General features: G+C 51.0%; 2 protein-coding genes across 8 annotated transcripts in view; one reads left to right on the top strand and one right to left on the bottom strand.

Moving 5' to 3' along the window:
• ERMAP (erythroblast membrane associated protein (Scianna blood group)) overlaps positions 1-27,857 on the bottom strand; it is a 633,995-nt gene that overhangs the window by 269,597 nt on the left and 336,541 nt on the right. The gene's annotated exons all lie outside the window — the stretch shown is intronic.
• ZNF362 (zinc finger protein 362) overlaps positions 7,482-27,857 on the top strand; it is a 92,692-nt gene continuing 72,316 nt past the window's right edge. For 4 of the 6 annotated variants that reach the window (XM_063942036.1, XM_063942035.1, XM_063942034.1 and 1 more), the window contains exon 1: positions 7,482-7,671. The gene's annotated coding sequence lies outside the window, so the exon portion shown is untranslated. Of the gene's footprint in view, positions 7,672-8,905; positions 8,928-10,320; positions 10,581-27,857 lie in introns of those variants that run through there. The other 2 variants (XM_063942032.1, XM_063942031.1) reach the window with 2 other exon arrangements.

The raw sequence follows: 27,857 nt of genomic DNA, 5'->3' as shown, positions 1-27,857 counted from the left end.
GAAGAGATGTGCGTTGGGGAGGGGCAGGTGCGGGGGTGCGGCAGATGGGGGAGGGGGTCCAGAGGCGGTGCAGGTGGTTGAGGGGCGGGTGCAGTGGGGCAGCGGGTGGGATAGGGGGTCAGGATGTGCTGTGGGTGAGGGAGGGGCGGTTGCAGGGGTTGACGGTGGATGGGGGAGGGTGTCTGTGGAGGGGGGGTGGATGGGGGGGCTGTGGTTGGGAGGGTCTGTGGTTGAGGGAGGGGCAGGGCAGTGGGGGCCGTGGCTGGTGTAGGGGGTCTGGAGGGTCCGCATGTGAGGGAGGGGTGGTGGTGCGGCGGATGGTGGAAGAGTCCAAAGGCGCTACAGGTGGTGAATGGGCAGGTGCGGCGGGTAGGGGAGGGGCAGGTACGGGGATCTGGCGGATGGGGGTTCCGGAGGCGCTGCAGGTGGGGAAGGGGCGAGTGCGCCGTGTGTGGGGGAGGGGCAGGTGCAGCACATGGGGGAGGGGGTTGGGAGGTGCTGCGGGTGGTGGAGGGGCGGGTGCAGTGGGGCAGGCTGTCAGAAGGTGGTGCGGGTGGGGAAGGGGTGAGTGCGCTGAGGGTGGGGTAGGGGGTCCAGAAGCGATGCATGTGGGGGAGGAGCAGGTGCGGGAGTGTGGCAGATGGGGGAGGGGGTCTGGAGGCACTGCGGGTGGTTGAGGGGTGGGTGCAGTGGGGTAGGAGGTCAGGAGGTGGTGCGGGTGGGGTTGGTTGCGGGGAATGACTGCGGATGGGGGAGGATGTGTGTAGATGTTGTGGGTCTCCTGCGGATGGGGGTGTGCGGATGGGATGTTCTGTGGATAAGGGAGGGGCAGCGGAGTGGGGTGCGTGGGTGGTATAGAGGGTCTGGAGGCGCTGCGTGTGGGGGAGTGGCAGGTGCGGCGGATGGTGGAAGGGTTCGAAGGCAGTGCGGGTGGTGGATGGGTGGCTGCGGGTGTGCTGCAGGTGCGGTATGGGGTGAGGAGGCGTTGTGTGTGGGGGATGTGCGGCTGCGGGGGTTGACGGTGGATGGGGGAGGGTGTCTGTAGAGGCTGGGGGGTCTGGAGGCGCGGAATGTGGGGGTGGGGTGGTGGTGCAGTGGAAGGTGGTGGATGGGCGAGTGTGGGGGTGCCACAGGTGGGGTAGGGGGTAAGGAGGCGCTGGGGGTGGTTGGCCATTAGCAGCAGCAGGTCCGCAGGCCACCCAGGCGCAGTGTCAGGGTAACTGTGGGGTGTCCCTGCTCCCGCGTGAGGCGCCCTGCGTCACATTTCCCCCGCCCCCCCCAGCCAGGCACATGTCCCCCCCCCAGCCAGCCACATGTCCCCCCCCAGCCAGGCACATCTCCCCCCCAGCCAGGCACATGTACAGTATCTCCCCCCCCCCCCCCCCCCCCCCTCCCAGCCAGGCACATGTGTACCACACGCCAGGCACACCTCCCTCGGCAGCTGGGGAGCACAGCAGTGTGCGCTGTCCCCGCTGCCGCGTGAGCCGCACATCTCCCCCGCGAGGCACATGTCCCCCCCCGCCAGGCAGACCTTCCCCCTTGGCAGGCACATCCCCCCCCCCAGGGCGCCAGGCACATCTTTCCTTCCCCCCCCCGGGGACCCGCTGTACCTGGAGGTCCGGACGGAGGGTTGCCTCTCTCCTCACTGGGCAGACGGCAGGAGAGAGGCGCCGGGGCTCAGGCGGGGAGCAGGAGTGACAGGCGCTCGGCTTCAGACAGACCGTCGCCTCCCGCCCTCACATCTTCGGCGCGGGTCCGGGGGGAGAAGGGTGTGTGACGTCAGTAGCTTAGCCCACATCTGTGACTCCGCCCAGCGTTACGGGCAGGCACAGAGTCACAGACTTGGGCTAATATATAGGAGATACAGGGTACAGTATATAGGGTACATTATATAGGGTATATACAGTATATAGGAGCAGCCCGGTGATGCGGGAACATGAAGGGATTGCCAGGCGGGGGAGGCTGGGAGGGGGTATTATTATTATGAGTATATAGGGTACAGTATATAGGATGTGTGAGAGGAACAGCCCTGTGATGAGGGAATATGATGTGATAGCCAGGCAGGAAGGTGTGGGGGGGGGGGGGGGGGAGGCTGTGAGGGGAAATTACAGGGTACAGTATATAGAATACATTATATAGGGTATATATAGTATATAGGAGCAGCCTTGTGATGCGGGAACATGAAGGGATTGCCAGGCGGGGGAGGCTGGGAGGGGATATTATTATTATGAGTATATAGGGTACAGTATATAGGGTATGTACAGTATATAGGATGTGTGAGAGGAACAGCTCTGTGATGAGAGAACATGAAGTGATAGCCAGGTGGGAGGAGGCTGGGAGGGGGATATTATTATTAGTATATAGGGTATAGTGTATAGGGTATGTACAGTATACAGGTTACATACATTATATAGGAGCAGCCCTGTGATGAGGGTACATGAAGGGATATCCAGGCGGGGGGAGGGGACATTATTATTATACAGGGTACAGTATACAGGTTACATACAGTATATAGGAACAGCCCTGTGATGAGGGAACATGAAGGGATAGCCAGGTGGGGGGAGGCTGGCATTATTATTAGTATATAGGGTATATACAGTATGATGTGTGAGGGGAGCAGCCCTGTGATGGGGGAACATGATGTGATAGCCAGTCAGGGGGAGGCTGGGAGGGGGACATTAGTAGTAGTATATAGCGTATAGTATATAGGGTATATAAGTATATATGATGTGTGAGCAGAGCAGCCCTGTGATGAGGGAACATGAAGGGATTGCCAGGCGGCGGGAGGCTGGCATTATTATTAGGAGATAGGGTATATACTGTATATATGATGTGTGAGAGGAACAGCCCTGTGATGAGGGAATATGATGTGATAGCCAGGCAGGAAGGTGTGTGTGTGTGGGGGGGGGGGGGGCTGTGAGGGGAAATTACAGGGTACAGTATATAGAATACATTATATAGGGTATATATAGTATATAGGAGCAGCCTTGTGATGCGGGAACATGAAGGGATTGCCAGGCGGGGGAGGCTGGGAGGGGGTTATTATTATTAGTATATAGGGTATAGTGTATAGGGTATGTACAGTATATAGGGTACAGTATACAGGTTACATACATTATATAGGAGCAGCCCTGTGATGAGGGTACATGAAGGGATATCCAGGCGGGGGGAGGGGACATTATTATTATTATACAGGGTACATTATATAGGGTATATACAGTATATAGGAGCAGCCCTGTGATGAGGGAACATGAAGGGATAGCCAGGTGGGGGGGAGGCTGGCATTATTATTAGTATATAGGGTATATACAGTATGATGTGTGAGGGGAGCAGCCCTGTGATGGGGGAACATGATGTGATAGCCAGGCAGGGGGAGGCTGGGAGGGGGACATTAGTAGTAGTATACAGCGTATAGTATATAGGGTATATAAGTATATATGATGTGTGAGCAGAGCAGCCCTGTGATGAGGGAATATGATGTGATAGTCAGGCAGGAAGGTGTGGGGGGGGGGGGGGGGGCTGTGAGGGGAAATTACAGGGTACAGTATATAGAATACATTATATAGGGTATATATAGTATATAGGAGCAGCCTTGTGATGCGGGAACATGAAGGGATTGCCAGGCGGGGGGGGAGGCTGCTGGGAGGGGGTTATTATTAGTATATAGGGTACAGTATATAGGGTATATAGAGTATATAGGAGCTGCCGTGTGATGAGGGAACATGAAGTGATAACCAGGCGGGGGGAGGCTGCTGGGAGGGGGTTATTATTAGTATATAGGGTAGAGTATATAGGAGCTGCCCTGTGATGAGGGAACATGGAGGGATAGCCAGGCTGGGAGGGGGGTGTATTATTAGTATATAGGGTACAGTATATAGGGTATATATAGTATATAGGAGCAGCCCTGTGATGAGGGAATATGGAGGGATAGCCAGCCTGGGAGGGGGGGGGGTGGGTGTATTATTAGTATATATGGTATATACAGTATATAGGGTACAGTATATAGGGTATATAGAGTATATAGGGGCAGCCCTGTGATGAGGGAACATGGAGGGATAGCCAGGCTGGGAGGGGTGTGTGTGTGTATTGTTAGTATATAGGGTAACTCATATGGAGTATATACAGTATATAGGGTATATATAGAGTATATAGGAGCTGCCCTGTGATGAGGGAACATGGAGGGATAGCCAGGCTGGGAGGGGGGTGTATTATTAGTATATAGGGTACAGTATATAGGGTATATACAGTATATAGGGTATATATAGTATATAGGAACAGCCCTGTGATGAGGGAACATGGAGGGACAGCCAGGCTGGAAGGGGGGGGGGGGGTGTATTATTAGTATATAGGGTACAGTATATAGGGTATATACAGTATACAGGGTATATAGAGTATATAGGAGCCGCCCTGTGATGAGGGAACATGGAGGAATAGCCAGACAGGGGAAGGGGTATTATTAGTGTATAGGGTACAGCATATGGAGTATATACAGTATACAGGGTACAGTATATAGGGTATATAGAGTATATAGGAGCAGCCCTGTGATGAGGGAACATGGAGGGATAGCCAGGCTGGGAGGGGGGTATTATTAGTATATAGGGTACAGTATATAGGGTACAGTATGCAGGGTATATAGAGTATATAGGAGCAGCCCTGTGATGAGGGAACATGGAGGGATAGCCCGGCTGGGAGGGGGGTGTATTATTAATATATAGGGTACAGTATACAGGGTATATACAGTATATAGGGTACAGTATACAGTGTATATAGAGTATATAGGAGCAGCCCTGTGATGAGGGAACATGGAGGAATCGCCGGGCGGGGGGAGTATTATTAGTATATGTGGGTACAGTATATAGGGTATATACAGAATACATGCTACACTATATAGGGTATATATAGTATATAGGAGCAGCCCTGTGATGAGGGAACATGGAGGGATAGCCAGGCTGGGAGGGGGGGGTGTATTATTAGTATATAGGGTACAGTATATAGGGTATATACAGTATATAGGTACACTATATAGGGTATATAGAGAATATAGGGGCAGCCCTGTGATGAGGGAACATGGAGGGATAGCCAGGCTGGGAGGGGGGTGTATTATTAGTATATAGGGTACAGTATATTGGGCATATACACAGTATATAGGAGCAGCCCTGTGATGAGGGAATATGGAGGGATAGCCAGGCTGGGAGGGGGGGGGGGTGTATTGTTAGTATATAGGGTATATACAGTATATAGGGTATATAGGGGCAGCCCTGTGATGAGGGAACATGGAGGGATAGCCAGGCTGGGAGGGGTGTGTGTGTATTGTTAGTATATAGGGTACATCATATGGAGTATATACAGTATATAGGGTATATAGAGTATATAGGAGCTGCCCTGTGATGAGGGAACATGGAGGGATAGCCAGGCTGGGAGGGGGGTGTATTATTAGTATATAGGGTATATACAGTATATAGGGTATATATAGTATATAGGAACAGCCCTGTGATGAGGGAACATGGAGGAATAGCCAGACAGGGGAAGGGGTATTATTAGTGTATAGGGTACAGCATATGGAGTATATACAGTATACAGGGTACAGTATATAGGGTATATAGAGTATATAGGAGCAGCCCTGTGATGAGGGAACATGGAGGGATAGCCAGGCTGGGAGGGGGGTATTATTAGTATATATGGTACAGTATGCAGGGTATATAGAGTATATAGGAGCAGCCCTGTGATGAGGGAACATGGAGGGATAGCCAGGCTGGGAGGGGGGTGTATTATTAATATATAGGGTACAGTATACAGGGTATATACAGTATATAGGGTACAGTATACAGTGTATATAGAGTATATAGGAGCAGCCCTGTGATGAGGGAACATGGAGGAATCGCCGGGTGGGGGGAGTATTATTAGTATATGTGGGTACAGTATATAGGGTATATACAGAATACAGGCTACACTATAGAGGGTATATATAGTATATAGGAGCAGCCCTGTGATGAGGGAACATGGAGGGATAGCCAGGCTGGGAGGGGGGTGTATTATTAGTATATAGGGTACAGTATATAGGGTATATACAGTATATAGGTACACTATATAGGGTATATAGAGAATATAGGGGCAGCCCTGTGATGAGGGAACATGGAGGGATAGCCAGGCTGGGAGGGGGGTGTATTATTAGTATATAGGGTACAGCATATGGAGTATATACAGTATATAGGGTATATAGAGTATATAGGAGCAGCCCTGTGATGAGGGAACATGAAGGGATAGCCAGGCTGGGAGGGGGGTGTATTATTAGTATACAGGGTATATACAGTATATAGGGTATATAGAGTCTATAGGAGCAGCCCTGTGATGAGGGAACATGGAGGGATCGCCGGGCGGGGGGGTGTATTATTAGTATATAGGGTACAGTATACAGGGTATATACAGTATACAGGGTACACTATATAGGGTATATATAGTATATAGGAGCAGCCCTGTGATGAGGGAACATGAAGGGATAGCCAGGCTGGGAGAGGGGTGTTTTATTAGTATATAGGGTACAGTATACAGGGTATATACAGTATATAGAGTCTATAGGAGCAGCCCTGTGATGAGGGAACATGGAGGGATAGCCAGGCTGGGAGGGGGGTGTATTATTAGTATATAGGGTACAGCATATGGAGTATATAGGGTATATAGAGTATATAGGGGCAGCCCTGTGATGAGGGAACATGGAGGGATAGCCAGGCTGGGGGAGGGGTATTGTTAGTATATAGGGTACAGTATACAGGGTATATACAGTATATAGGGTATATAGAGTCTATAGGAGCTGCCCTGTGATGAGGGAACATGGAGGGATAGCCAGGCTGGGAGGGGGGTGTATTATTACTATATAGGGTACAGTATATAGGGTATATCCAGTATATAGGGTATATAGAGTGTATAGGAGCTGCCCTGTGATGAGGGAACATGGAGGGATAGCCAGGCTGGGGGAGGGGTATTGTTAGTATATAGGGTACAGTATACAGGGTATATACAGTATATAGGGTATATAGAGTCTATAGGAGCAGCCCTGTGATGAGGGAACATGGAGGGATAGCCAGGCTGGGGGAGGGGTATTGTTAGTATATAGGGTACAGTATACAGGGTATATACAGTATATAGGGTATATAGAGTCTATAGGAGCAGCCCTGTGATGAGGGAACATGGAGGGATAGCCAGGCTGGGAGGGGGGTGTATTATTACTATATAGGGTACAGTATATAGGGTATATCCAGTATATAGAGTGTATAGGAGCTGCCCTGTGATGAGGGAACATGGAGGGATAGCCAGGCTGGGGGAGGGGTATTGTTAGTATATAGGGTACAGTATACAGTGTATATACAGTATATAGGGTATATAGAGTCTATAGGAGCAGCCCTGTGATGAGGGAACATGGAGGGATCGCCGGGCGGGGGGAGGCTGGGAGGGGGAGCAGGGGGAGGATATTTGGGGACGGGGGGGAGGGCTGCTGAGCGCTGCTGAGAGAAGGGGGGCTCCTCCGTGGAATCTCCGTGCACCGTGTGAGTTGGGTGAATTGTGGGCACGGAGCAGAACCCAGAAGTGATCCGCGGCGACCCGGAACCCGCCCAGCAACCGGAGCCCCCGTCAGGCCGCCGCCGGCCCTGGTGTCTATGTCCGGCCACACATCAGGTCTGTATCCCGGCCTCTTCCCGCGCTGCTGCTGCTGCCGCCGCCGGGGTATCCGGGCTGTCCGGTACCGGGGGGAGGGGGGCACCGGGGACGGGAGGAGGGCGGCTCGTGTCAGTGTCCGGGGCGGGGAGCAGCGGGTGTGGGGGTCGGTGCGGCGGGGGATGCGGGGGGGCTCCGGTTGCCCGGCCTCGCCCCCCAGTCTATGTGCTGGAGATCTGCAGAACATGGCGGCGGCTCGGGGTGATCTCCGTCCTCTGCCGCCGCCGCTGCTGCTGCCATGTTTGTTTTTCTTTTGTCTGACATTTTTAATAAAACTGTCTGAGAATGTGGGAGAGGCGGAGGGGGGCAGGCTGGGGGCAGCTCCTGAGGGGGGCATGCTGGGGGCAGCTCCTGTGGGGGGGCAGGCTGGGGGCATCACCAAGTGGGGGGCAGCTCCTGAGGGGGGCATGCTGGGGGCAGCTCCTGTGGGGGGGCAGGCTGGGGGCATAACCAAGTGGGGGGCATGCTGGGGGCAGCTCCTGTGGGGGGGGGCAGGCTGGGGGCATAACCAAGTGGGGGGCACCTCCTGAGGGGGGCAGGCTGGGGGCATTATCAAGTGGGGGGCAGACTGGGGGCATCACCAGGTGGGGGCAGATCCTGAGGGGGGCAGGCTTGTGGCATCACCAAGTGGGGGGCAGCTCCTGAGGGGGGGCAGGCTTGGGGCATCAACAGGTGGGGGCAGACCCTGAGGGGGGCAGGCTGTGGGCATCACCAAGTGGGGGACCAGCACCTGGGGGGACAGACTGGGGGGCACCTCTAGGAGGGGGTTGGCTGAGGGCATCACCAAGTGGGGGGCAGTTCCAGGAGTAGGGTCTGGCCCTGGGGCATCACCAATTGGGGGGCAACTCCGGGGGAAGACAGGCCGGGAGCATCACCAATTAGGGGGGCAGTTCTGGGAGGGGTGACTGTCCGGGGGCATCATCAGGTGAGGGTTAGCTCCGGGATGGACAGACCGGGGGCATCACCAATTAGGGGGGCAGTTCTGAGAGGGGGGGCTTTCCAGGGGCATTATCTGGTGAAGTGTATCTCCAGGATGGACAGGCCGGGGGCATCACCAATTAAGGGGGCAGTTCCTGGTGGGACTGGCTGGGGGCATCACCAAGCGGGAGGACTGGTCTGGGTTGCCATCTCCTGGGAGGACTGGCTGGGGGCATCACCAAGTGGGGCGCAACTTTGTGGGGGAACTGGCTGGGAAGACTCGCTGGGGGCATCATCAGGTGAGGAGTAGCTCCGGGATGGATGGGCCGGGGGCATCACCAATTAGAGGGGCAGCTCCTGTAAGGACTGCCTGGGGGCACCTCAGGGGGGGGACAAGCTGGGGCCACCTCCAGGAGGGGGAAGGACCTGTCATGGCATCTCTTCTGAAGGGACTGACTAGGAGAATCACCAAGGATCCCCGCATCTCCTGGGGGCACTTAGGGGGAGGTGAAAGGGTGCAGCCTGCCATGGAAACTTTATTTCTGTCTCAGTCTGGAGGGTCTGCAGGCAAGGGGGCTGAGGGACTTCCTGCTGAGATGAAGGGGGGCGATTGCAGTGGGGGGCTGCACGCATAGATGCTGGTGTGTAGAGGGAACTTTATGATGGGGTTCCAGGGTGGGTGCAGGATTGGGGACTTCATGCTGAGATGCAGGTGGACGGGTGCAGTGGGGGCTGCACGCTGAGATACTGGGTGCAGAGGGGCTGCATTCAGGGGGCTGGAATTCTCAGCACTTCAAGACATTGTGACCACACAAAGAGGAGATGTTACATCTGGAGAATGATCTGTATTGCAGTCCTCCTTGACAAGTGGTGACTTTCTACCATTGAGCACCCTTGGCCCTGTGCACCGCAGACCAACACTTGTCCGGCATTCTATTTCTGTACATTTATTGTGCGCAGGCCCTTTCGTGTGACGTGTTGTGGCCCTCTTGTTAGAGAAATGACCTCTTCTCTGGCTGCTGTAGCCGGGGTGAAGGGCCTCATCCTCTGTGTGAGGTGGAGACACTTGCGTCCATTTTTCTGGGTATCTTCTCGTACTGATGCTGCAGGACGCAGTTCCTGATCAGCCGCTGGCAGAGAGAGAAGGATATAGTGAGATGTATGTGGGCCCATTAGAGTTTGGTTTTGTTGATCACACCGCTGCTGTATGACTGGGATTACAGTGATGGGTTTTGTTCCTTGTGGTAGGAACGCTTTCCGTGTCATGTAGTAGCAAATGTATTATGGGCCTAATCCGGGGTTGGAAATGCGTTTGTGCGTGTTCTAGGCCCTTAAGTGCTGTTGCAGTGGCGTGAAAATGTCCGCAACGCTGCGTGCAAAGATCCGTGCGTCCGAGGCTACTGAACGTGTGATATCTGGCTGCATTTCTGCGTACTGGGATCCATCTCATTTCATACATTTATGTGGCTGTAAAAATCCACCTTCAATGAAGAACTTTAAGTCCAGTGCGTTTGTGGATCGCTATACCTTACTATTTGTGATCAGGAAGCTGAATGACCACCATTAACATGATGTCTCCCGTCATCCGTCCCCTAGTTACTTCCATCATTTCCCAACTAGGGGACAAATGATGGAAGTTCTGCATTTGGAGCATGAGAACAGTAATGACGTTCTCTGTGGCCAGTCTCTCGCTGCATTCTCCTGAACGGTTACCGCCATCTTGTCAGTGTCCGTGCGGTGATACACGCTTTGTAGAATGAGCCAGTTGTACCCAGACAGGGTGCTGCGAGGCACTTGCAGGGGTGCCACTGGTAGGGGGTCCCGGCCTAAATCAAATTATGTTATGGTGAATGTGATAGGTAAAACCAGAGCTGGTGGCTGCCAAACGTGAAATCTGTGGACAGACGCAAGCTCAACCCTGCCCGGTATATAACTGATCCTAAGGATGACAGGTCAGCGTGACTTACTTAATTTCATATTTTTGCTGAATATCTTGATAAGAAACGTTGGGCCCAGGGGTGTGATAGTAAAATGCGGCCCTCCATTGCTCATCCAGTGACCCTTCTGTCCTGTGGACGTGTGCTGGGTACAGGATAATGGTTGGTGGCAGAGATATGGATACACTATGGACGATGTGTTTTTTGTTGGAGCGGAGTGAACGGGCTTTTCTTCTGATTGCTAGGCCTGTCTGTCCTGAGCCGCTGTGTTCCTGTAACAACTAATTACAACCTCATTGCTGTGTCTATAGGATCGCGCACTCCCTTGTGTAAAGTTCATGGACATTAGAAGTCACCCCATGACCATATTTAACTTAAACACAAATCAGAAATCCCAGGTGACTGCTAATATCCATGATAATTTACAGTACGCTGAAGTGATGACATCAGAACACAGATATTATAAGCTATGATGTCATTACACACCATTTATACAGATATTTACATGCGTTTATGTACCGTATACTAGCATCACTTGTGTATTATATTGAGAGTTCGATGCTTTATAGTGTATCCCAACGTGCTTTAGTGATTGCAGTAATGTTGTGAGTTGGTGTTTCCAAAACCACACACAGTGGGGTAACCTGAGAGCAGCCTGGCAATTACAGTCTGCTATTCCTGGGATTTAGCAAGTTTATGGAAAGCCAGTTACAAAAACTTCTAGAATAACACAAAGTGAGAGGAGAAATGATACAGCAAAGGGAGTGCAGCCAGTGGGTGTAGCTGGGGTGTAAGGGAAGGCACCCAGTGTGTGTATCGGGGGCGTAAGGGAAGGCAGTCAGTGGGTGTAGCTGGGGTGTAAGGGAAGGCAGCCAGTGTGTGTATCGGGGGAGTAAGGGAAGGCAGCCAGTGGGTGTAGCTGGGGAATAAGGGAAGGCAGCCCGTGTGTGTAGCTGGGGAGTAAGGGAAGGCAGCCAGTGGGTGTAGCTGTGGTGAAAAGGAAGGCAGCCAGTGGGTGTAGCTGGGGAGTAAGGGAAGGCAGCCTGTGTGTGTAGCTGGGGAGTAAGGGAAGGCAGCCAGTGGGTGTAGCTGGGGAGTAAGGGAAGGCAGCCAGTGGGTGTAGCTGGGGTGTAAGGGAAGGCAGCCAGAGGGTGTAGCTGGGGAGTAAGGGAAGGCAGCCAGTGGGTGTAGCTGGGGTGTAAGGGAAGGCAGCCAGTGTGTGTAGCTGGGGAGTAAGGGAAGGCAGCCAGTGGGTGTAGCTGGGGTGTAAGGGAAGGCAGCCAGTGTGTGTAGCTGGGGAGTAAGGGAAGGCAGCCAGTGGGTGTAGCTGGGGTGTAAGGGAAGGCAGCCAGTGTGTGTAGCTGGGGAGTAAGGGAAGGCAGCCAGTGGGTGTAGCTGGGGAGTAAGGGAAGGCAGCCAGTGTGTGTAGCTGGGGTGTAAGGGAAGGCAGCCAGTGTGTGTAGCTGGGGAGTAAGGGAAGGCAGCCAGTGGGTGTAGCTGGGGTGTAAGGGAAGGCAGCCAGTGGGTGTAGCTGGGGTGTAAGGGAAGGCAGCCAGTGGGTGTAGCTGGGGAGTAAGGGAAGGCAGCCAGTGGGTGCAGCTGGGGAGTAAGGGAAGGCAGCCAGTGTGTGCAGCTGGGGTGTAAGGGAAGGCAGCCTGTGTGTGTAGCTGGGGAGTAAGGGAAGGCAGCCAGTGGGTGTAGCTGGGGTGTAAGGGAAGGCAGCCAGTGGGTGTAGCTGGGGAGTAAGGGAAGGCAGCCAGTGGGTGTAGCTGGGGAGTAAGGGAAGGCAGCCAGTGGGTGTAGCTGGGGTGTAAGGGAAGGCAGCCAGTGTGTGTAGCTGGGGAGTAAGGGAAGGCAGCCAGTGGGTGTAGCTGGGGTGTAAGGGAAGGCAGCCAGTGGGTGTAGCTGGGGAGTAAGGGAAGGCAGCCTGTGGGTGTAGCTGGGGAGTAAGGGAAGGCAGCCAGTGTGTGTAGCTGGGGTGTAAGGGAAGGCAGCCAGAGGGTGTATTGGGGGCGTAAGAGAGGGCAGGGTGTAGCAAAGTGGGTGGGCCGATCGATGGGGAATCTTCATTCCATATAAATAGGATCTTTGCAGAAATGTCTGTTTTTTTTTAATAGATGATAATTAAGGTGTAGATTTACTAAAGCTTCTTAAAATGAAAAGTGTTGGTGTTGTCCATAGCAACCAATCAGATTCTAGCTATAATTCCTCTATTGCATGCTAGAAAATAATACAATGTTATTGGTTGCTATAGGCGACACCAGGGCCATAATGAGGGGTTTGCAGCCGCAGAGGGCGGGATGGCCTGGTCGTGGTACCAGCCATGCCTGCCCTCGGCCGCATGCCGCCCCCCCCTCCACCTCACGCCCTCCACTGTGTCTTCTCCCCTGTGCGGCTGCTTGGAACGTCTGTGAGACCCCCTGAGCAGCAGCTAGTGGGCAGAAGCAGTGTGTCCCACCCACCTGACCCCCTAGGGGGTGGGTGAAGCGCAGTGACGCCCTGTTACAGGGCTGGGTAATATTTAGAATCTTAAGTAAATCTACCCCTACCCCCCACCCCTCCATGGGGCAGCTCGGTACGGAGTGCTACTGGAACGGTTGGGCAAAGGTTCTCTGTGACTAATATCCTGGCGCCTCATAGAGGTAACTCGCTGAGCTGAGGCCCTGGTGATGTCTGCCTGGTGCAGGTGTATGGATGGGAACCTCCTGAGGTATCAGCGGTGCATCTGCTGAGCGGGGGTAGGGCTTATTGTGACCGCTGCTCTCCCCAGGTGCCCCTCACGTCTGCTCGGCCAGTCTGAGACCAGGGACACGCTGTATTAGCAGGCATGCACAATGCAGTCATATCTATAGAACAGGATGTAGCCCAGAGAGCGGGCACGGTGTCTATCGCTAGTAAGGCGTACGTAATTGGTGCTAGTGGGCATGAGACCTAATACGCTGGCCAGGAGTGCCCACCTATGGTGCAGTGACACAGTGTCCTCCTGGCTGGGGGGTTATGAGGGGCTTTGATTTACTGGCCTGCAGAGAATGTGACAGGCTGTCTGCGGAACACGGTAACAGTGCCGCCCTATTAATCCGCGCGCAGGATTCTATTCATTATTCTCATATTATTATAATTACTGTTACAGGGACTGTGACATAAGGTGAGCTCTGTCATATGGCACATTTTTCCCTTCTGTCGCTATATATATATATATATATATATATTGTATTTCAGATCCATTAAAATGTGCAGTAGGCCTGTTACGGAATGAATGGAAGGACACGTGTGAGGGATAATAATATACTGACATTATAACCATAGAGTCAGCAGCTCCAGACGTGACTAAGGTGTTCCTAGACAGAGAGAGACTCTATGAGACAGACCTGGGGGAGTCACGTGGAGCTGGGCTGTTATTGATTGTCTTGTCCATATTGTCCAGTCATGTAAATAACACTTGTGCCTGTCAGACGTGTCCCAGGAGTTATTGCTGGTGCTGCACTCAGGGTTGGCTGAGGCTCAGTTACAGCTGTAAGAGTGATGTATAGATCCGCTGATTGCTCCGTCCTGAGCACTGATAGGGGAGAGCAGAGAAACCTAGAATGTGACGAGTAATGTATAGATCTGCTGATTGCTCTGTCCTGAGCACTGATAGGGGAGAGCAGAGAAACCTAGAATGTGACGAGTAATGTATAGATCTGCTGATTGCTCCGTCCTGAGCACTGATAGGGGAGAGCAGAGAAACCTAGAATGTGACGAGTAATGTATAGATCCACTGATTGCTCCGTCCTGAGCACTGATAGGGGAGAGCAGAGAAACCTAGAATGTGACGAGTAATGTATAGATCCGCTGATTGCTCCGTCCTGAGCACTGATAGGGGAGAGTAGAGAAACCTAGAATGTGACGAGTAATGTATAGATCCGCTGATTGCTCCGTCCTGAGCACTGATAGGGGAGAGCAGAGAAACCTAGAATGTGACGAGTAATGTATAGATCCGCTGATTGCTCCGTCCTGAGCACTGATAGGGGAGAGCAGAGAAACCTAGAATGTGACGAGTAATGTATAGATCCGCTGATTGCTCCGTCCTGAGCACTGATAGGGGAGAGCAGAGAAACCTAGAATGTGACGAGTAATGTATAGATCTGCTGATTGCTCCGTCCTGAGCACTGATAGGGGAGAGCAGAGAAACCTAGAATGTGACGAGTAATGTATAGATCTGCTGATTGCTCCGTCCTGAGCACTGATAGGGGAGAGCAGAGAAACCTAGAATGTGACGAGTAATGTATAGATCTGCTGATTGCTCCGTCCTGAGCACTGATAGGGGAGAGCAGAGAAACCTAGAATGTGACGAGTAATGTATAGATCCGCTGATTGCTCCGTCCTGAGCACTGATAGGGGAGAGCAGAGAAACCTAGAATGTGACGAGTGATGTATAGATCTGCCGATTTCTCCGTCCTGAGCACTGATAGGGGAGAACAGAGAAACCTAGAATGTGACGAGTGATGTATAGATCTGCTGATTTCTCCGTCCTGAGCACTGATAGGGGAGAACAGAGAAACCTAGAATGTGACGAGTAATGTTACCTGCTGATTGCTCCGTCCTGAGCACTGATAGGGGAGAGCAGAGAAACCTAGAATGTGACGAGTAATGTATAGATCTGCTGATTGCTCCGTCCTGAGCACTGATAGGGGAGAGCAGAGAAACCTAGAATGTGACGAGTAATGTATAGATCTGCTGATTGCTCCGTCCTGAGCACTGATAGGGGAGAGCAGAGAAACCTAGAATGTGACGAGTAATGTATAGATCTGCTGATTGCTCCGTCCTGAGCACTGATAGGGGAGAGCAGAGAAACCTAGAATGTGACGAGTAATGTATAGATCTGCTGATTGCTCCGTCCTGAGCACTGATAGGGGAGAGCAGAGAAACCTAGAATGTGACGAGTAATGTATAGATCCGCTGATTGCTCCGTCCTGAGCACTGATAGGGGAGAGCAGAGAAACCTAGAATGTGACGAGTAATGTATAGATCCGCTGATTGCTCCGTTCTGAGCACTGATAGGGGAGAGCAGAGAAACCTAGAATGTGACGAGTAATGTATAGATCTGCTGATTGCTCCGTCCTGAGCACTGATAGGGGAGAGCAGAGAAACCTAGAATGTGACGAGTAATGTATAGATCCGCTGATTGCTCCGTTCTGAGCACTGATAGGGGAGAGCAGAGAAACCTAGAATGTGACGAGTAATGTATAGATCTGCTGATTGCTCCGTCCTGAGCACTGATAGGGGAGAGCAGAGAAACCAAGAATGTGACGAGTAATGTATAGATCTGCTGATTGCTCCGTCCTGAGCACTGATAGGGGAGAGCAGAGAAACCTAGAATGTGACGAGTAATGTATAGATCCGCTGATTGCTCCGTACTGAGCACTGATAGGGGAGAACAGAGAAACCTAGAATGTGACGAGTAATGTATAGATCTGCTGATTGCTCCGTCCTGAGCACTGATAGGGGAGAGCAGAGAAACCTAGAATGTGACGAGTAATGTATAGATCTGCTGATTGCTCCGTCCTGAGCACTGATAGGGGAGAGCAGAGAAACCTAGAATGTGACGAGTAATGTATAGATCCGCTGATTGCTCCGTACTGAGCACTGATAGGGGAGAGCAGAGAAACCTAGAATGTGACGGCAGAACCACGCGGCCCATCTAGTCTGCCCCTTTTTTATCCTTTAGGTAATCTCAACCCTTTTTGATACTTAGTTCTTGTCTATCCCAAGCATGTTACATTGCTCTACTGTCTTAGCCTCTACCACCTCTGATGGGAGGTTATACCACTTTTCTCTTACGTCCTAGAGGATGCTGGGGACTCCGTAAGGACCATGGGGTATAGACGGGCTCCGCAGGAGACATGGGCACTCTAAAAGACTTTAGATGGGTGTGCACTGGCTCCTCCCTCTATGCCCCTCCTCCAGACCTCAGTTAGAGCCTGTGCCCAGAGGAGATAGGGTGCATTACAGGGGAGCTCTCCTGAGTATCTCTGAAAAAGACTTTTGTTAGGTTTTTTATTTTCAGGGAGCACTGCTGGCAACAGGCTCCCTGCATCGTGGGACTGAGGAGAGAGGAGCAGACCTACTTAAATGATAGGCTCTGCTTCTTAGGCTACTGGACACCATTAGCTCCAGAGGAATCGGTACGCAGGTCTCACCCTCGCCGTCCGTCCCAGAGCCGCGCCGCCGTCCTCCTTGCAGAGCCGGAAGATAGAAGCCGGGTGAGTATGAGAAGAAAAGAAGACTTCAGAGGCGGCAGAAGACTTCAGATCTTCACTGAGGGCAGCAATAAACCTCATTTTCTGGCAAAAAGTATATATATATATATATATATATATACAGCTGGGCACTGTATATATAAAGAGCCCCAGCCAGGTTTTTTGGATATTTTAGTGGGACAGAAGGCCGCCGCTGAGGGGGCGGGGCTTCTTCCTCAGCACTCACCAGCGCCATTTTCTCCACAGCACAGCGCTGAGAGGAAGCTCCCCGGACTCTCCCCTGCTTATCCACGGTGAAAGAAGGTTTTAAAGAAGGGGGGGGGGCACATATTTGGCGCAAAATACATACAGCGCTATCTAGGTAAACATATTGTGTGTGGTTTTTTCCTGGGTCATATAGTGCTGGGTGTGTGCTGGCATACTCTCTCTCTGTCTCTCCAAAGGGCCTTGTGGGGGAACTATCTTCAGATAAGAGGATTCCCTGAGTGTGTGGTGTGTCGGTACGCGTGTGTCGACATGTCTGAGGTAGAAGGCTCTCCTAGGGAGGAGGGGGAGCAAATGAAAGTGGTGTCTCCGTCGACAACGCCGACACCTGACTGGCTGGATATGTGGAATGTTTTAAGTGCTAATGTAAATTTATTGCACAAAAGATTAGACAAAGCTGAAGCTAGGAAACAGCCAGGGAGTCAACCCATGTCTGTCCCTATGTCGCAGGGACCTTCGGGGTCTCAAAAGCGCCCACTATCCCAAATAGTAGACACAGATACCGACACGGATTCTGACTCCAGTGTCGACTACGATGATGTAAAGTTACAGCCAAAATTGGCTAAATGTATTCGATATATGATTATTGCAATAAAAGATGTTTTGCATATCACAGAGGAACCCCCTGTCCCTGACACGAGGGTACACATGTATAAGGGAAAGAAACATGAGGTAACCTTTCCCCCCTCACATGAGCGGAACGAGTTATGTGAAAAAGCTTGGGAATCTCCAGACAAAAAAGTGCAGATTCCCAAAAGGATTCTTATGGCGTATCCTTTTCCGCCAATGGACAGGATACGGTGGGAATCCTCCCCTAAGGTGGACAAAGCGTTGACACGCCTATCCAAAAAGGTAGCGCTGCCATCCCAAGATACGGCTACCCTCAGGGATCCTGCTGATCGCAAGCAGGAGGTTACCTTGAAGTCCGTTTACAAACATTCAGGTACCTTACTCAGACCGGCTATTGCGTCGGCTTAGGTTTGTAGCGCTGTAGCAGCGTGGAGAGATACCTTATCAGCGGAAATTGAAACCCTGGATAAGGATACCATCTTATTGACCCTAGGACATATAAAAGATGCTGTCTTATATATGAGAGATGCTCAAAGAGACATTGGTCTACTGGGTTCTAGAATCAATGTTATGTCGATTTCTGCTAGACGAGTCCTATGGACCCGGCAATGGACAGGTGATGCCGACTCAAAGAGGCATATGGAGGTTTTACCTTACAGGGGTGAGCAATTGTTTGGGGAAGGTCTCTCGGACCTGGTCTCCACAGCTACAGCTGGTAAATCAAATTTTTTGCCTTATATTCCCTCACAGCCTAAGAAAGCGCCACATTATCAAATGCAGTCCTTTCGGTCACAAAGAAACAAGAGAGTACGAGGTGCGTCCTTTCTTGCCAGAGGTAAGGGCAGAGGGAAAAAGCTGCACAACACAGCTAGTTACCAGGAACAGAAGTCCTCCCCGGCCTCTACAAAATCCACCGCATGACGCTGGGGCTCCACTAAGGGAGTCCGCCCCAGTGGGGGCACGTCTTCGAATTTTCAGCCACATCTGGGTTCACTCACAGGTGGATCCCTGGGCAATAGAAATTGTTTCTCAAGGTTACAAGCTGGAATTCGAAGAGGTGCCTCCTCGCCGGTTTTTCAAATCGGCCCTGCCGACTTCTCCCCAAGAAAGGGAGATAGTGTTAAATGCAATTCACAAATTGTATCTTCAACAGGTGGTGGTCAAGGTTCCCCTACTTCAACAAGGGAGGGGATATTACTCAACCCTGTTCGTATTCCCGAAACCGGACGGTTCGGTCAGACCCATTTTAAATTTAAAATCCCTGAACTTATACTTGAAAAGGTTCAAGTTCAAGATGGAATCGCTCAGGGCGATCATCGCCAGCTTGGAAGGGGGGGATTTTATGGCATCTCTAGACATAAAGGATGCATACCTTCATGCTCCCATATATCCACCTCATCAGGCGTACCTGAGATTTGCGGTACAGGATTGTCATTACCAATTTCAGACGTTGCCGTTTGGGCTTTCCACAGCCCCGAGGATTTTCACCAAGGTAATGGTGGAAATGATGGTGCTCCTGCGCAAGCAGGGTGTCACAATTATCCCATACTTGGACGATCTCCTCATAAAAGCGAGATCACGAGAGCAGTTACTGAACAGCGTGTCACTTTCACTGAAGGTGTTACAGCAACACGGCTGGATTCTCAATATCCCGAAGTCGCAGTTGGTTCCTACGACTCGTCTGACCTTCTTGGGCATGATTCTGGATACGGACCAGAAAAGCGTTTATCTTCCGATGGAAAAGGCTCAGGAACTCATGACTCTGGTCAGGAACCTATTGAAACCAAAACAGGTGTCAGTGCATCACTGCACTCGAGTCCTGGGAAAGATGGTGGCATCTTACGAGGCCATTCCATTCGGCAGGTTCCATGCGAGGACCTTCCAATGGGACCTACTGGACAAGTGGTCCGGGTCACATCTACAGATTCATCAGTTGATCACCCTGTCCCCCAGGGCCAGGGTATCTCTTCTGTGGTGGCTGCAGAGTGCGGCATTCAGGACTGGGTTCTGGTGACCACGGACGCGAGCCTCCGAGGTTGGGGAGCAGTCACACAAGGAAGAAACTTCCAGGGTCTTTGGTCAAGTCAAGAGACTTGTCTTCACATCAACGTCCTGGAGCTGAGGGCCATATACAACACCCTTCGTCAAGCGGAGACCTTGCTTCGCGACTTACCAGTTCTGATCCAGTCAGACAACATCACTGCAGTGGCTCATGTAAACCACCAGGGCGGCACAAGGAGCAGAGTGGCAATGGCGGAAGCCACCAGGATTCTTCGCTGGGCGGAAAATCATGTAAGCGCACTGTCAGCAGTGTTCATTCCGGGAGTGGACAACTGGGAAGCAGACTTCCTCAGCAGACACGACCTGCATCCAGGAGAGTGGGGACTTCATCAGGAAGTCATCGCACAGATTGCAAGTCAGTGGGGACTGCCCCAGATAGACATGATGGCGTCCCGCCTCAACAAAAAGCTGCAGAGGTATTGCGCCAGGTCAAGAGACCCTCAGGCGGTAGCTGTGGACGCCCTAGTGACACCGTGGGTTTTCCAGTCGGTCTATGTGTTTACTCCTCTTCCTTTCATCCCAAAGGTGTTGAGAATAGAGGAGTACAGACAATTCTCATTGTTCCAGATTGGCTACGAAGGGCCTGGTATCCGGATCTGCAGGAGATGCTCACAGAAGATTCGTGGCATCTTCCTCTAAGACAGGACCTGTTGCAACAGGGGCCCTGTCTGTTCCAAGACTTACCGCGGCTGCGTTTGACGGCATGGCGGTTGAACGCCGGATCCTAGCGGAAAAGGGTATTCCGGATGAGGTCATTCCTACTCTGATAAAGGCTAGGAAGGACGTGACAGCAAAACATTATCACCGTATATGGCGAAAATATGTTTCTTGGTGTGAGGCCAGGAATGCTCCTACGGAACAATTCCATCTGGGCCGTTTCCTTCACTTCCTACAAACTGGAGTGAAGTTGGGCCTAAAATTAGGCTCCATTAAGGTTCAGATTTCGGCCTTATCCATTTTCTTTCAAAAACAATTGGCTTCTCTCCCAGAAGTACTGACCTTTGTGAAGGGAGTACTGCATATTCAGCCTCCTTTTGTGCCTCCGGTGGCGCCTTGGGACCTTAACGTGGTTTTGAGTTTCCTTAAGTCGCACTGGTTTGAACCACTTAAAACGGTGGAGTTAAAATATCTCACTTGGAAGGTGGTCATGTTGTTGGCCTTGGCTTCGGCTAGGCGAGTGTCGGAATTGGCGGCTTTGTCTCATAAAAGCCCCTATCTGGTTTTCCATATGGATAGAGCGGAATTGTGGACCCGTCCTCAATTCTTGCCTAAGGTGGTGTCATCTTTTCATATGAACCAACCTTTTGTAGTGCCTGTGGCTACGCGAGACTTGGAGCATTCCGAGTCCCTTGATGTGGTCAGGGCTTTGAAAATTTACGTGGCCAGAACGGATAGAGTCAGAAAAACAGAAACACTGTTTGTCCTGTATGCAGCCAATAAGGTTGGCGCTCCTGCTTCAAAGCAGACTATTGCTCGCTGGATCTGTAACACGATTCAGCAGGCGCATGCGACGGCTGGATTGCCGTTACCAAAATCGGTCAAGGCCCATTCCACTAGGAAGGTGGGCTCGTCTTGGGCGGCTGCCCGAGGGGTCTCGGCACTACAGCTGTGCCGAGCTGCTACTTGGTCGGATTCAAACACCTTTGCAAAGTTCTATAAGTTGGCTCAGGAGGACCTCCTGTTTGCTCATTCGGTGCTGCAGAGTCATCCGCACTCTCCCGCCCGTTTGGGAGCTTTGGTATAATCCCCATGGTCCTTACGGAGTCCCCAGCATCCTCTAGGACGTAAGAGAAAATAAGTTTTAAACCTACCGGTAAATCTTTTTCTCGTAGTCCGTAGAGGATGCTGGGCGCCCGTCCCTAGTGCGGACTACTTCTGCAAGACTTGTATATAGTTTTGCTTACATAAGGGTTATGTTATAGTTTCATCGGTCTCCGACTGATGCTATGTTGTTTTTTCATACTGTTAACTGGTTAGTTTATCACAAGTTATACGGTGTGAATGGTGTGGGCTGGTATGAATCTTGCCCTTGGTTTAACAAAAATACTTTCCTCGTACTGTCCGTCTCCTCTGGGCACAGTTTCTCTAACTGAGGTCTGGAGGAGGGGCATAGAGGGAGGAGCCAGTGCACACCCAAACCTAAAGTCTTTCTTAAAGTGCCCATGTCTCCTGCAGAGCCCGTCTATCCCCATGGTCCTTACGGAGTCCCCAGCATCCTCTACGGACTACGAGAAAAAGATTTACCTGTAGGTTTAAAATCTTATTTTATCCTTTATGTCACCTGAAATAGTGACTCCTAGATCCCTTTCCTCCTCAGTAGTTTCCAGTATAGTGCCATTAATACTATATTTATCCTTTGTCACATGAGATAGTGACTCCTAGATCCCTTTCCTCCTCAGTAGTTTCCAGTATAGTGCCATTAATACTATATTTATCCTTTATGTCACCTGAAATAGTGACTCCTAGATCCCTTTCCTCCTCAGTAGTTTCCAGTATAGTGCCATTAATACTATATTTCTCTATCGTCCTAGTGGATGCTGGGGTTCCTGAAAGGACCATGGGGAATAGCGGCTCCGCAGGAGACAGGGCACAAAAGTAAAGCTTTCCGATCAGGTGGTGTGCACTGGCTCCTCCCCCTATGACCCTCCTCCAAGCCAGTTAGATTTTTGTGCCCGGCCGAGAAGGGTGCAATCTAGGTGGCTCTCCTAAAGAGCTGCTTAGAAAAGTTTAGCTTAGGTTTTTTATTTTACAGTGAGTCCTGCTGGCAACAGGATCACTGCAACGAGGGACTTAGGGGAGAAGAAGTGAACTCACCTGCGTGCAGGATGGATTGGCTTCTTGGCTACTGGACATCAGCTCCAGAGGGACGATCACAGGTACAGCCTGGATGGTCACCGGAGCCTTGCCGCCGGCCCCCTTGCAGATGCTGAAGTAAGAAGAGGTCCAGAATCGGCGGCAGAAGACTCCTCAGTCTTCTAAAGGTAGCGCACAGCACTGCAGCTGTGCGCCATTTTCCTCTCAGCACACTTCACACGGCAGTCACTGAGGGTGCAGGGCGCTGGGAGGGGGGCGCCCTGGGAGGCAAATGAATACCTATTTTGGCTAAAAATACCTCACATATAGCCTCCGGAGGCTATATGGAGATATTTAACCCCTGCCAGAATCCGTTAAAAGCGGGAGACGAGGCCGCCGAAAAAGGGGCGGGGCCTATCTCCTCAGCACACAGCGCCATTTTCCCTCACAGAAAGGCTGGAGGGAAGGCTCCCAGGCTCTCCCCTGCACTGCACTACAGAAACAGGGTTAAAACAGAGAGGGGGGGCACTAATTTGGCGTTAAAAATATATAAAAAAGATGCTATAAGGGAAAACACTTATATAAGGTTGTCCCTATATAATTATAGCGTTTTTGGTGTGTGCTGGTAAACTCTCCCTCTGTCTCTCCAAAGGGCTAGTGGGTCCTGTCCTCTATCAGAGCATTCCCTGTGTGTGTGCTGTGTGTCGGTACGTGTGTGTCGACATGTATGAGGACGATGTTGGTGAGGAGGCGGAGCAATTGCCTGTAATGGTGATGTCACTCTCTAGGGAGTCGACACCGGAATGGATGGCTTATTTAGGGAATTACGTGATAATGTCAACACGCTGCAAGGTCGGTTGACGACATGAGACGGCCGACAAACAATTAGTACCGGTCCAGACGTCTCAAAAACACCGTCAGGGGTTTTAAAACGCCCGTTTACTTTAGTCGGTCGACACAGACACAGACAGGGACACTGAATCCAGTGTCGACGGTGAATAAACAAACGTATTCCTTATTAGGGCCACACGTTAAAGGCAATGAAGGAGGTGTTTCATATTTCTGATACTACAAGTACCACAAAAGAGGGTATTATGTGGGATGTGAAAAAACTACCGTAGTTTTTCCTGAATCAGATAAATTAAATAAAGTGTGTGATGATGCGTGGGTTCCCCCCGATAGAAAATTATGGGCGGTATACCCTTTCCCGCCAGAAGTTAGGGCGCGTTGGGAAACACCCCTTAGGGTGGATAAGGCGCTCACACGCTTATCAAAACAAGTGGCGGTACCGTCTATAGATAGGGCCGTCCTCAAGGACCAGCTGACAGGAGGCTGGAAAATATCATAAAAAGTATATACACACATACTGGTGTTATACTGCGACCAGCGATCGCCTCAGCCTGGATGTGCAGAGCTGGGGTGGCTTGGTCGGATTCCCTGACTAAAAATATTGATACCCTTGACAGGGACAGTATTTTATTGACTATAGAGCATTTTAAAGGATGCATTTCTATATATGCGAGATGCACAGAGGGATATTGGCACTCTGGCATCAAGAGTAAATGCGATGTCCATATCTGCCAGAAGATGTTATGGACACGACAGTGGTCAGGTGATGCAGATTCCAAACGGCACAAAGGTGTATTGCCGTATAAAGGAAGAGGAGTTATTTGGGGTCGGTCCATCGGACCTGGTGGCCACGGCAACTGCTGGAAAATCCGCCGTTTTTACCCTAAGTCACATCTCTGCAGAAAAAGACACCGTCTTTTCAGCCTCAGTCCTTTCGTCCCTATAAGATCATATCTGCCCAGGGATAGAGGAAAGGGAAGAAGACTGCAGCAGGCAGCCCATTCCCAGGAACAGAAGCGTTCCACCGCTTCTGACAAATTCTCAGCATGGCGCTGAGACCGTACAGGACCCCTGGATCCTACAAGTAGTATCCCAGGGGTACAGATTGGAATGTCGAGACGTTTCCCCTTCGCAGGCTCCTGAAGTCTGCTTTACCAAGGTCTCCCTCCGACAAGGAGGCAGTATGGGAAAAAATTCACAAGCTGTATTCCCAGCAGGTGATAATTAAATTACCCCTCCTACTACAAGAAAAGGGGTATTATTCCACACTATATTGTGGTACTGAAGCCAGAAGGCTAGGTGAGACTTATTCTAAAAAATTTTTTGAACACTTACAAAGGTTCTAATCAAGATGGAGTCACTCAGAGCAGTGATAACGAACCAGGAAGAAGGGGACTATATAGTGTCCCGGGACATTAGGGATGCTTACCTCTATGTCCCAAATTTGCCCTTCTCACTAAGGGTACCTCAGGTTCGTGGTGCAGAACTGTCACTATCAGTTTCAGACGCTGCCGTTTGGATTGTCCACGGCACCCCGGGTCTTTACCAAGGTAATGGCCGAAATGATGATTCTTCTTCGAAGAAAAGGCGTCTTAATTATCCCTTACTTGGACGATCTCCTGATAAGGGCATAGTCCAGGGAACAGTTGGAGGTCGGAGTAGCACTATCTCGGATACTGCTACAACAGCACGGGTGGATTCTAAATATTCCAAAATCGCAGCTGATCCCGACGACACGTCTGCTGTGCCTAGGGATGATTCTGGACACAGTCCAGAAAAAGGTGTTTCTCCCGGAAGAGAAAGCCAGGGAGTTATCCGAGCTAGTCAGGAACCTCCTAAAAACAGTGCATCATTGCACAAGGGTCCTGGTAAAAATGGTGGCTTCCTACGAAGCAATTCCATTCGGCAGATTTCACGCAAGAACTTTTCAGTGGGATCTGCTGGACAAATGGTCCGGATCGCATCTTCAGATGCATCAGCGGATAACCCTATATCCAAGGACAAGGGTGTCTCTCCTGTGGTGGTTATAGAGTGCTCATCTTCTAGAGGGCCGCAGATTCGGCATTCAGGATTGGATGCTGGTGACCACGGAGCCCAGCCCGAGAGGCTGGGGAGCAGTCACACAAGGAAAAAATTTCCAGGGAGTGTGATCAAGTCTGGAGACTTTTCTCCACATAAATATACTGGAGCTAAGGGTAAATTTATAATGCTCTAAGCTTAGCAAGACCTCTGCTTCAAGGTCAGCCGGTATTGATCCAGTGGGAAAAACATCACGGCAGTCGCCCACGTAAACAGACAGGGCGACACAAGAAGCAGGAGGGCAATGGCAAAAACTGCAAGGACTTTTCGCTGGGCGGAAAATCATGTGATAGCACTGTCAGCAGTGTTTCATCCCGGGAATGGAAACTGGGAAGCAGACTTCCTCAGCAGGCACGACCTCCACCCGGGAGAGTGGAAACTTCATCGGGAAGTTTTTTCCACTTGATTGTAAACCGTTGGGAAATACCAAAGGTGGACATGATGGCGTCCCGTCTGAACAAAAAACGGGACAGGTATTGCGCCAGGTCAAGAGACCCTCAGGCAATAGCTGTGGACGTTCTGGTAACACCGTGGGTGTACCAGTCGGTGTATGTGTTCCCTCCTCTGCTTCTCATACCTAAGGTGCTGAGAATTATAAGACGTAGAGGAGTAAGAACTATACTCATGGCTCCGGATTGGCCAAGAAGGACTTGGTACCCGGAACTTCAAGAGATGCTTACAGAGGTCTTATGGCCTCTGCCGCTAAGAAGGGACTTGCTTCAGCAAGTACCATGTCTGTTCCAAGACTTACCGCAGCTGCGTTTGTCGGCATGGAGGTGGAAAGCCGGATCCTAAGGGAAAAAGGCATTCCGGAAGAGGTCATTCCTACCCTGGTCAAAGCCAGAAAGGAGGTGACCGCACAACATTATCACCACATGTGGCGAAAATATGTTGCGTGGTGTGAGGCCAGGAAGGCCCCACAAAGAAATTTCAACTCGGTCGTTTCCTGCATTTCCTGCAAACAGGAGTGTCTATGGGCCTCAAATTGGGGTCCATTAAGGTTCAAATTTCGGCCCTGTCGATTTTCTTCCAAAAAGAATTGGCTTCAGTTCCTGAAGTCCAGAAGTTTGTCAAGGGAGTATTGCATATACAACCCCCTTTTGTGCCTCCAGTGGCACTGTGGGATCTCAACGTAGTTCTGGGATTCCTCAAATCACATTGGTTTAAAACCAGTCAAATCTGTGGATTTGAAGCATCTCACATAAAAAGTGACCATGCTCTTGGCCCTGGCCTGGACCAGGCGAGTGTCAAATTGGTGGTTTTTTTCTCAAAAAAGCCCATATCTGTTTGTCCATTCGGACAGGGCAGAGCTGCGGACTCGTCCCCAGTTCTCTCCCTAAGGTGGTGTCAGTGTTTCACCTGAACCAGCTTATTGTGGTGCCTTGCACCTACTAGGGACTTGGAGGACTCCAAGTTGCTAGATGTTGTCAGGGCCCTGAAAATATGTTCCAGGACGGCTGGAGTCAGGAAAACTGACTTGCTGTTATCCTGTATGCACCCAACAAACTGGGTGCTCTTGCTTCTAAGCAGACTATGGCTAGTTGGATGTGTAATACAATTCAGCTTGCACATTCTGTGGCAGGCCTGCCACAGCCAAAATATGTAAATGCCCATTCCACAAGGAAGGTGGGCTCATCTTGGGCGGCTGCCCGAGGGGTCTCGGCTTTACAACTTTGCCGAGCAGCTACTTGGTCAGGGGCAAACACGTTTGCTAAATTCTACAAATTTGATACCCTGGCTAAGGAGGACCTGGAGTTCTCTCATTCGGTGCTGCAGAGTCATCCGCACTCTCCCGCCCGTTTGGGAGCTTTGGTATAATCCCCATGGTCCTTTCAGGAACCCCAGCATCCACTAGGACGATAGAGAAAATAAGAATTTACTTACCGATAATTCTATTTCTCGGAGTCCGTAGTGGATGCTGGGCGCCCATCCCAAGTGCGGATTATCTGCAATACTTGTACATAGTTACAAAAATCGGGTTATTATTGTTGTGAGCCATCTTTTCAGAGGCTCCGCTGTTATCATACTGTTAACTGGGTTTAGATCACAAGTTGTACGGTGTGATTGGTGTGGCTGGTATGAGTCTTACCCGGGATTCAAAATTCCTCCCTTATTGTGTACGCTCGTCCGGGCACAGTGCCTAACTGGCTTGGAGGAGGGTCATAGGGGGAGGAGCCAGTGCACACCACCTGATCGGAAAGCTTTACTTTTGTGCCCTGTCTCCTGCGGAGCCGCTATTCCCCATGGTCCTTTCAGGAACCCCAGCATCCACTACGGACTCCGAGAAATAGAATTATCGGTAAGTAAATTCTTATTTTATCCTTTATGTCACCTGAAATATTGACTCCTAGATCCCTTTCCCCCTCAGTAGTTTCCAGTATACTGCCATTAATACTATATTTATCCTTTATGTCACCTGAAATAGTGACTCCTAGAT

The sequence above is a fragment of the Pseudophryne corroboree genome, chromosome 10 (genome assembly GCF_028390025.1).
Source record: "Pseudophryne corroboree isolate aPseCor3 chromosome 10, aPseCor3.hap2, whole genome shotgun sequence".
Taxonomy (NCBI): Eukaryota; Metazoa; Chordata; class Amphibia; order Anura; family Myobatrachidae; genus Pseudophryne; species Pseudophryne corroboree.
This window is presented reverse-complemented; position numbering and strand designations above follow the sequence as displayed.